This window comes from Rhamphochromis sp. 'chilingali', assembly GCF_963969265.1.
Source record: "Rhamphochromis sp. 'chilingali' genome assembly, chromosome: 1".
In the NCBI taxonomy this organism is placed as follows: Eukaryota; Metazoa; Chordata; class Actinopteri; order Cichliformes; family Cichlidae; genus Rhamphochromis; species Rhamphochromis sp. 'chilingali'.
This window is the reverse complement of record NC_137929.1, coordinates 61,931,442-61,942,489: the sequence shown is the minus strand read 5'-3', so window position 1 is coordinate 61,942,489 and position 11,048 is coordinate 61,931,442. Positions and strand designations below refer to the sequence as shown.

General features: G+C 39.2%; 2 long non-coding RNA genes across 4 annotated transcripts; one reads left to right on the top strand and one right to left on the bottom strand.

Annotated features, from left to right (window-relative positions):
* Positions 1-483: 483 nt before the first annotated feature.
* On the bottom strand, positions 484-6,592 carry LOC308410830. The gene is made up of 3 exons (XR_013974270.1): positions 6,163-6,592; positions 5,167-5,276; positions 484-3,593 (listed from the first exon to the last, which is right to left on the bottom strand). It is a non-coding gene; the product is annotated as an uncharacterized lncRNA (long non-coding RNA).
* A 1,038-nt stretch (positions 6,593-7,630) lies between these two features.
* LOC308410811 lies at positions 7,631-9,184 on the top strand. 3 transcript variants are annotated; one of them, XR_013974256.1, is made up of 4 exons: positions 7,631-7,645; positions 8,069-8,209; positions 8,431-8,512; positions 9,047-9,184. It is a non-coding gene; the product is annotated as an uncharacterized lncRNA (long non-coding RNA). The 3 variants fall into 3 exon arrangements; XR_013974257.1 differs by having other exon boundaries at positions 8,031-8,209; XR_013974258.1 differs by lacking the exon at positions 7,631-7,645 and having other exon boundaries at positions 7,958-8,209.
* Positions 9,185-11,048: the final 1,864 nt, after the last annotated feature.

Genomic DNA, 11,048 nt, shown 5'->3' with positions numbered 1-11,048 from the left:
CACAAATAATTTGTGTGGCATCAGATTTGATGCAGAACGCCTGATTGTTCTGTAAATAGTTTGAAATGTTTGTTTTAAAAAAATCCCTTAGCAACATTTTTAGGTAAACAGCTGCAAAAATCTTTGTTGTTTGCAATACTCAGTAACTTTTTTGAAGAAGTAACTATATAATTAATTGCCCAGCATTAGTCTTTATATATTGTATTTTGCAGAGAGAGTTACAAAGTTTCAAAGTGGTGCTCCATGAGAGTCCTGTAGACGAGCAGCAGCACGATCCTGCATTGCAACTGCAAACCGCCAACAGCATGTTTTTAAGAAAAATCAAACAAATTTTCCTTCAATATCATTTTAGTTTTTAATTAGCTGCAGGATCCTTCTTCAGTGTGAGTGGAGAACAGCCAAGTCGCCTCCTGTGATAAACCTCCACATGTACCACTGAAAACAGTTAAATTAGTTTGAATCGGAAATAATGGGTCAAACTACTTGTTCTGAGACCATTTCTTTATTTTTCACACCAAACTGTTTAATAAGATAAACTCTACACAGACTTCATCAAATATAACTAACACTTTAACATTATCAGGATTTCATAATACAAACTTCAAATCAACAAGAAAACAGCTGCAGAACATGTGGATCAAAATTCATTAAAAAAAACAACATGTGGACTTCAAGGACTAAATACACTAAAGTGAAAGGAGGAGCAAAAAATAGAGGTTTAACAGAATTTGAATTAAGTAAAAGTAGTCACCTGTGATCTTTAAAATGGTTCTGATGTGTGCTGCTGTTTTTAACTTTCAACATTTCTTTGCTGCCACTGTGAATAAGATTGTGTTCTTTGCCTAATTGAATGAAGGTTACACAGCCTCACTGGTTCATCTTCTGGTACAAACTGGTATTACATGGAAGTACAGCCCAAAACCAGTTTAGCTTGAGTTTCTTTTTTTCTGGACATAACGTCACGGCAGGTGTTTTTTCAAAGCTGGTGGACAGATTTAGTTCATTTTTGAGGTTTTAAGAGCAACTGCTGTGAAAATATTTGTAGTTTTGGGAGAAAATGATTTAAGAGAAGATTTTACCTCAGCAAAAGATTAAATATGAATGAAGCATTGAAATTGCATATACATATCTATACATGCAGCTTCCTAAATGTAACATTCAGGATTATTCACTGCAGCCCAAGTGTGACATCAGCTGACACTCTTTACAGGAGATTCCATCTGAACTCTGTGGAGCCTGATCTCAATGTTTTTAAGTCTGAGCCTGAAACCAGAAGAGGATCTTTCTCTCTCTTCAGATTCATTGTGATCCAGTGATTTCAGTCCTGCATGATCAGGCTGATGTTTGCACAGAGCAGATAATGAAGTGAAGGTTTTTGCACATTGGTAACAGTGAAACAGTTTATTTACAGTGTGAAATCGTTTGTGTTCGGAGTATGAACTGAGATTCCTGAAGCTCTTGTCACACTGGTCACAGCTGAAGTTCACTTCCATGTGTGTTCGTTCATGTTTGTTACGATGACCTGATCGTGAGAAGCTTTTGTCACAGTGTCTGCACTTGTATGGTGTCCCTCCTGCAGTGGTGAAGGATGACCCACACTGGTCACAGATGTGCTTCTTGACCACACTGTGGAAGAGGTCATGTATTTTTATAGTATTTGGTGTGTGGAAGCCTCTCCCACATTCTTTGCAGTAGTTCATTTTGTCTCCAGTGTGTCTACGTTGATGTGCTTTTAGGTCCCGTTCGTGATTGGAGGTTTTTCTACAAAGGTCAAAGAGAAACGCTTTCCCACCACCACAGTGACGACTGGGTTGAGAAATGGATCCATGTTCTTTGCTCCACTCCTAAACAAAGACATTGTAAATCAGGGAATTCCTTCAACGTTTTTATCCTGAACGTTGCCTGAAATAAAAAGCATCTCTGCCAACGTCCAATTACATTTTACTGTTTATATTACAACACTCAGCTTACTGAGTGAAAATGAGTCTTCATTCATTCAGTTCATTCAGTATAACTCCATAAGTTTACTGATCAGACTTTTTCCAAACAATCAGGTTAAAATTACAAGATAAAAAATCAATACATCCTCACAGTAACTGCACTTCTAGAGTTACTTTCTGGTGTGGATCTGTTGGTGCTTTTTCAGCTGATTTGGAGCTTTAAAAGTCTTCTCACACAGGTCATTTATAAGGTCTCTCCTCAGTGTGTTGTTGTAACTGTGCATCTGTTGTAAACAGTTTCCCACACTGGTCACAGCAGGAAACATCAATTCCAGTGTGAATCCGTAGGTGAATATTTCGGTACTGTTTGTCACTGAAACTTTTTCCACAAAAGTCGCAGCTGTACACGTTAATTCCAGAGTGGGTAACTAGATGCCTCTGTAAGTCGCTATTTAGAGCAAAAACCTTACCACACAACTCACAGTTGTGTGCTTTAAATCAACTGTGGATGAGTTGGTGTTTTTTTAAGGTTCCAGACTGGGTAAAAGACTTTCCACACAACTCACAGCTGTAAGGTTTAAATCCACTGTGGATGAGTTGGTGCATTTTTAAGTTTCCACCCTCGGTAAAAGACTTTCCACACAAGTCACAGCTGTACGCTTTAACTCCACTGTGGAGGAGTTGGTGTTTTTTTAAGGTTCCAGCCTGGGTAAAAGACTTTCCACACAACTCACAGCTGTAAGGTTTAAATCCACTGTGGAGGAGTTGGTGTGTTTTTAAGCTTCCACCCCCGGTAAAAGACTTTCCACACAAGTCACAGCTGTATGCTTTAACTCCACTGTGGATGAGTTGGTGTGTTTTTAAGCTTCCAGCCTCTGTAAAAGACTTTCCACACAAGTCACAGCTGTACGCTTTAACTCCACTGTGGATGAGTTGGTGTGTTTTTAAGTTTCCAGCCTGGGTAAAAGACTTTCCACACTCATCACAGCTGTAAGGTTTAACTCCACTGTGGATGACTTGGTGTCTTTTTAAGTCTCCAGCCCGGGTAAAAGACTTTCCACACAAGTCACAGCTGTAAGGTTTAACTCCATTGTGGATGAGTTGGTGTGTTTTTAAGCTTCCAGCCTCTGTAAAAGACTTTCCACACAACTCACAGCTGTAAGGTTTAAATCCACTGTGGATGAGTTGGTGTGTTTTTAAGCTTCCACCCCCGGTAAAAGACTTTCCACACAAGTCACAGCTGTATGCTTTAACTCCACTGTGGATGAGTTGGTGTGTTTTTAAGCTTCCAGCCTCTGTAAAAGACTTTCCACACAAGTCACAGCTGTACGCTTTAACTCCACTGTGGATGAGTTGGTGTGTTTTTAAGTTTCCAGCCTGGGTAAAAGACTTTCCACACTCATCACAGCTGTAAGGTTTAACTCCACTGTGGATGACTTGGTGTCTTTTTAAGTCTGCAGCCCGGGTAAAAGACTTTCCACACAAGTCACAGCTGTACGCTTTAACTCCACTGTGGATGAGTTGGTGTATTTTTAAGTGTCCAGAGTGGGTAAAAGACTTTCCACACTCATCACAGCTGTAGGTTTTCTCTCCTTTTCTTCTGTGAGGTTTGTCGGCCTCCTGGGAGCGCTGACTTCTTGCTCCATGTTGGTCCTGCAGTGACAGAGATACAAACAGAGGCAGTGAGTGAAATGCAGTCGTGGAACAAACTGAAACTCCCTCCATTGGTGGAATCAAACATGTCAACAAACACATTGTAGGTGTGTTTCCACCACCTTCTGGTGGCAGTGTCACATTACAATGATATGCTACAATGAGAGTTGTAATGAAAATGACATTATTGAAGAAATATTGATCAGCAGAGAAAATCTTTTACGCATAAGAAATTTCAAGTTCAACTGATGATATTGTTGTTTCAATGTGTGCTTATAAAAAAAGATCTTTGTATTTTCTTGTAACTTCTGTGGTTTCTGATTCAAATGTAGATTCTGTATATATGGATGAGCCCAGGATGCAAAAGATAAAGCTGCTGTTATCATGTTTTTAAAAACACACCAGCTTTCAGTAATATTCTAACTAGGGATGCAACGACACCCATTTTTCCAAACCGATACGATACCGATACTTGGATCTGAGTACTTGCAGATATTGAGTACAAAAAACGATACTTCTACCACACACAAGTTAAACTTAACCAGTAGTAAAGAAACGACCCCAGACAACTCTTTAACACAAACGAAACGTTTACTGAACACATCACAACACATCCCTTTTTTAAACTCAAATAATATTCCAATTCCTTAACCAAATGAAATACACTGTACTGTATAAATGAAATAATTCCCTTTCAAATTATATTACACAACCCAACTCATGTTATCACCTTTTGGTAAGTGACTCACTAATATACACTCCAAAACATGTTATATAAATCCACTAAACACACAATATTCACACATTGGCCCCACACACACTCACATTCACACTTGTTGCAGGCCTGTTTGCTGCTCACGCCAGATGAAGGAGAAAAATCCTCTTCTCCCCAGTAAGAGCACAAAAGTCTGACTTACAGTTCCGTTGCTCGGTAGGTCACCGTTCACCAGTCCCACACTAAATCCACTCCACGGTGGTGCGACCGTTGAAACAAAAAGTCACTTCACCCACACTCTGTTGCGAAGCTCTCACACGGTTAGCTTTCTAGTCACACACTCTTTTGTGCTAGTTAACCTCAGTAAAACTAGCCGAGTCTCTCACTTTGGTTCAGCTAACCTCGTGCATCTCTCTATGCCGTTCTCTTCTCCTCCTCCATTGCAACAGATACACAGGTCCCGTTTTATGATACCTTCACGGGCCTCCAGAAAATTAGAACTCTGAACAATATTTAAACTCCATTCAGAGTTACATACCATAAAATAATATTTTATGATTAACATAACAGTTTGATTGCTCTAATTACCTGTATTTACCTTGAGACATATTACAGGGCAAATTACATTCTGGGTACAGTTACATCACATAACATCAACTGTGAACACCTTATGTTACAGTGGCGTTTAAGTTCATGGGAATTATGAGTATCTACTCCCAAATTCCCATCCGGGCTACATTATTATCGGTTCATGGTATCGCTTAACTTTTACGAGTATGAGTACACACACATTTTACAGTATCGGCCCCGATACCAGTATCGGTGCATCCCTAATTGTAACTGTGATATTTTTCTCACCTTTTGTGTTGAAGTCATTGATTGTTTCCTCTGTAGTGGCTCAGCTGAGTCCAAATGGATGAAATTGTTCCTCCGTTGCACCACCAGACTCTTCTCCTCCTGTTAATCACCTGGGACACACACACACAGCAGGACTTGTAAAAAGAGTTTTGATAAACACAATGCTGGACAGCAATGCTGTCATGTACACAAATATATATATATATATATATATATATATATATATATACACACTCAACAAAAATATAAACGCAACACTTTTGTTTTTGCTCCCATTCCCCATGGGATGGACGTAGAGACCTAAAATTCATTCCAGATACACAATATAACCATCCCTCCCAAACAGTGGTCACAAATCAGTCCAAATGTGTGGTAGTGGGCACATCTGTTATATTGAGATAATCCATCCCACCTCACAGGTGTGCCACATCAGGATGCTGATCTGACATCATGAGTAGTGCACAGGTGTACCTCAGACTGCCACTCAGATAATTAATTAATTACATGTGTCATAACTATTTATTTAATTAATTAATTCCAATTTTAATTAATTATTGACACATTTAATTAATTATTTAATGGTGTATTTAATTAATTCATTATGGCAGTCCTGGCGTTCCATACATTCCAACACAGTGTGTTTGTTTTGATTCGTAGACCCTGAAAACGACGCTGCGCTCCCACAATGCTTTGCGGCGTGACGTCAACTCCAAAGCCCTATGAAGTCCTATTCTAAAGGCTGATTGCCCTCCCCCACGCTTGTACCCGTGGCTTCCTGTCCTGAGGGATGGCTCTTCTCCTGCCCTGCACCCTTTGTTCATATTCAAAGACTATTTTTCTGTATGTATTCTTACCCCATAGCAACCGCCAGATTATAATGTTGCAGACAATCACAAACTCTACAGACTGTCTAACTCCAGTGTATACCAAGCAATCTATTATTCTTAACAGCAACAACATAAACTGAACCCACATTAAAGTTGGCTCGGTGCTTACCTTTATATGAGCCCACAAACCGAGAGAAACTCCGTGATGAAGCTGAAAGTCTTAAGAAACAGATCAGGGAGCAGAGACCCACGTGGTTCACGCTGATCTCGGCTACGATCCAGGAGACAAGGGTGTGCAGATCGATGCAGAAATTAATCCCAACGTTGGTAGTGGTATATGTTCCTGTAAGTTTACTACTTTACTCCCGTTTCATGAAAAAGCAGCTCTCTCTGCTCGACTCCTCTCCTGCACACACACTTTGCTCCGCCGCCTTTTCCGGCTCTGCTGTGATTTGTTGCTGTGCGGTCACGTGACTAAGCAGACCAACGTAACCACGTGGGGTGTTATTTCAAAAGTAGCGCCTATCTCCTTTTCCTAAGCTCTTTTTCTTGCCCTCGATGGAAACGTCATCGTGGGAAGGAGATTTGCTAAGGACTCAGGGAAAGAGAGGACCGGTGCTGAGAATTGGAACAGCCTTAGGCTGTATCCCAATTCAGGTTCTGTAGCCCTAATGTACGCAGCCTTAACAGTCCACAAGGGCCTCAAACAAAGCTGTATGAAACGTTTACAGCGGTTAGTATCATGGTTGCTAGGCAACCTGGGCAGCGCGACGGAGATCGACCGGCATTTCACAAGCCTCGCACTTCCGGCCTTAGCGGTCTTTGAGTACTCAAACTTCAGTCCTCCTATGGAACTCCAAAGTGTTCAAAATTAAATAAATAAATAGGTCAAGATGAAATAAATAACTATGTGAATAAATAAGACACAGATATGTAATGTGAGAATGATATTGTGAAATAATGGAACACATTTTGAAAACAATGCTCATTATTGTGAAACATATTACATTCTGCTATATATATTTTCTTATTATTGTGAAATATTATTTCATGGTCATTATTTTTCACAATAACAGAGATTATTCCTGAGGCATTTTATTTATTTCCAGCCGTTTATATTCCAAAATGACCTTTTTTCAAAGTCAGTCTTTATTTCAAAATCCCGTTTTTCCCGATGGTCTATTTATTTCATAATGCGACTTTTCAGCAGAATGACTTTGTCTGTCAATCAAGAAAGACAGGGCGGAGCCAGTTGTGTGATTGGTTGCTCCTTTACTCAGACATAAGTAATAGCACATGAATTGTCGATTTAGGTTTAATGGTGCAATGCATCTCCTATGCAGCTGGCGGCAGTATGCAGCTCAAAATAAACTTAAGGCACCGACAAATGCAAAACACTGGGCGCGAATAACGTTACAGGTGTATCAATTCTTGTGAAGGGCATGGCTGCAGGAAACAAGTCCGTTTCTGAGTTACTCAAAGAACTTGCTAACCGCTTAGATTGAACGTCTTCACCTCAGTCTGCGTATTGCAGCAGTGTACTGGAGATGAAGTGGTCCCTGGTCCAAGTTCTCATCACAACCGCACAGTGTTAACGTTAGCAAATGCTAACGCTATCACAGCTAGCTCCACTCCATGAAACGCTGTTCAGGGTAAGTAACGATATGTTATTATTGCTTGGTTAGTCTGTCTGTCTGGCAAAAATGAGCTTTTTAATCAGTTTAGTCACAGATTTTTTTTAATACTGTTTTTTATCATAGCAAAGAATTCTATAAATTAGGTAAGAGAAAATAATTGTCTTCTGGGTTAATGTCTGTATTACTATTTACATTGTTGTAGGTGATAGTTATTCATGACTGTTTTAAAGTGGCTTATCTTCTGTGCTAATATGGAAGACAAGTAATCTATGTGAAAGAAAAGAAAGCAATTTTAGTTCAACGTAGTGATTTTGTAAGTGGGTATAATTTGAAAATGCTTTTACTAGTACAGTGGATGTTCTTTAAATATTTAACATTTAAAGTGTGTGTCACTTTACAGACTCCAACTTCAGTTTTGGTTTGGTCTCACCGTTGTAGGTCATAACACAAACAAGTCGTCAAGTCAAGCAGCTGAGGAAAGGGCTTAAGGAAACCATGGTATGGCCGCTTCTGACAGAAAGATCAGACATCATTCCTCCTTTCTTACCAAGGGAATCAGAGACTGCTCCCTGTTGTGAGGTAAGGTCAGGTCACATCTTTTAACATCTGAATAGTAAAGCTATTTGGTTAATTTATGAAGGATGAACATTAATTGTTGACACAAAACACCAATATACTGTTTTGTATGCGTGGGTTAGTTGAACAGCTGGGTTACATTTAATAAAAATACACCTAATGTTGCTGATGCTCTTAAGACTACAAGATAAGTAAAGCTATAAAATGACTGTGGCCTGCCACAGAAGATGAAGATGAGGAAGAAGAGGAATGCTCTCGAGGATAAATGCAGAGTGGCAGGTTACCTTCGGTCCTTCATTGAAAATGGTAAGTCTGCTGCGATAGGTATTTTGCCATTGGTTTTCTCTGATTATACTTTGGTAAATTACATACAGTCCAGTGATCTTGGGTCATTAACAAAGTACACTATAGTAGAGCTGGGCGATATGAGATTTTTTCATATCACGATATTTATTTTTATTTATTTTTTTATAAAAAGGACAAGAGCGGTGAGGTCTATCGCAATAGTTTAATTTTTCTATTGAGAAAAAGTTATTTCGCAATACATATCGTTATCGTTCTATCGCCCAGCTCTACGCTATAGTATAATTTTGTTTTGTTATTTGCTCCATGCAATACATAAGAGTGGTGGCATTATCAGTTGCACTAGAATTGTATGTAGACTACTTTTAGCTTTGTTAACATAAAAATATCTATAAAAGCTACAACAGCAATTTGAGTGGGGCAAAAATGTCTGGTGCCCTGTATGTAAGTGGTCATCTTTTATGGTATTTCTCCATAAAAGATTCAAAATAATGAATATAGGATGTCATTATAGTTTAAAACAATCTTCTGTTGCAGCATCTTGTGCACAACAAAAAGCCCTCATCAAGTTTTGGACAGGATGGGAAGTCTTGCCGAGAAATGACTGTGGAAGTGGTCAACAGCAATCTTCCAAAGTCTTCCACCGGTTTTGAAGTACTACGTCTTCCTGCACACTACTGTACCTATGAGTCATTTCTAATGGACATTCAGGTGTGTCTCAACTCTACTGACTCAGGTTTTGGTCTGGTTTACGATTGATTCCATAACCACATGGTAAAATTAGACCATTTCTTCTTTCTTGCATCACATTACTGTACTCGGTGTTCAAAGAAACGGACAATCTAGTGAGTTCTAGTTCTTTTTAATACACTTGACAGTGAAAAATACAGAGTACAGGTGTGCATTTATGGCTTTTTTAATATAAACTGATGAAGAGTTCAGATATCAAAATCAGTTGTTCACTATACATTATAAATTACACAATATGTTTTGTTTATACTCGCTACTGATACAAAAAAAATTTCTAGAAAAAATTATTTGAATTAAGATGTTACACTACTCTACTGTGTTCATTGTATTAAATCTGCTCAGAGTTGACATGTACTGTATATCCAACCAAGAAATGAATATCATTAAAGTGACAGCTGTATAAAACAAATCCTGTTTTATAGCCACTCACTGTTTTGTTGAAAATGAAATTGGTTATGCTGTTTTGAGTCAGTATTAGCTACAAAGCTGTAGAAATTAAAAAAAAAAAAAAAATCCTCCTGACATAGAAACTGATTAAATGTAATAATGTCTTACTACAAGTGATTTTGAAGTATTGGTAGCACAGCAGGGTCTTGTTCATTCAGTGCATCTGGGAGCTGAATCTCAGGAATGGTGATCTCATTTGATGGGCAGCGATTATGTTGTCCTGTCCAGTCCACACCATAATCCTCATCAACCTGAAAGAGCATGCACATGTTTTAAATCTAAACTGAAGAGGTGTTTCCTGCAGCTGTTCCTAGATGGACTTATTGAGTCTGCCAGGGCCTATGTGAGTTGCTTAGGCATTGGCTACCAACTAATTATTCATTCACCCATTCTAGGTCAGGATTGGTTCTCTTCAGGTATAACAAATTTAACTTTGTTTAAAGTATTGCCATCTATACCTGACAGGTGGGATAAAAGAGAATGGCTTGGGAGGCGCACAGCAAATCTCAAAGTTTTCCAATTAATGCTGAAAGAACCAAGGATGTAAATGTATTCTTGTTTTAGCTTTACCGAAGACACCAGAGAAAGTATATCTATAATGCTGGTGAAATAGACAAAACCATTTCAATAAACTCGCTATTTAACATCAACCTTGTTATGCGTTATCAGAGAACAATCAACTGCAAACAGCAATGAAACATTCAACTATGTACTATTTAAAGCACTAATGACCCTGTTGTCTAACAAGATGTGATAAGTAAGTAGACTGTGGAAAGCTGGTGGGTCTACTCTCTGTGTAAAAGGTTCCTACAGGCTCCACTGACCCCAGTCTCCGAGTTAACACACTAACAGCTAACACTGCTAAACGTGTCTCAACGCCGAGATGGCGCCGATAGCTTTAGCCGTAGCTGCCCCACTTAGTTTAGACAGTAACAAAAAAAAGTAAGCGATAATAATTCATTGTCAAACGTCATAATTAAGGTCAACACCTAAACAATGCTGTGTACAGAATCACACAGGTGCTCAATTACAGCATAAACTTACCTTAGACCATCCTCCGTCATTTTCCTCCTAATTGTGCTCGGAGACACAGAAAATGTATCGGCAATTACCCCGACGGTTATCCCGGACAGCACTAAAGTCCTGAGTGCTGCACCGGGATTTCTAGACGTGGACGGCCAACATTTGAAGACTGTTCTTCCTCGGCGTATTCCAAACGAACACGGTGCTGAATTGATCTTAAACTAGTGATGTGACGTTCTGTATCGAGGCTTCGGAGCGTGTGTCGAGTAATGGAGGGGGCGTTTCCGCGAAGCGCGTATCGAGGCTTGCTTCATTTATG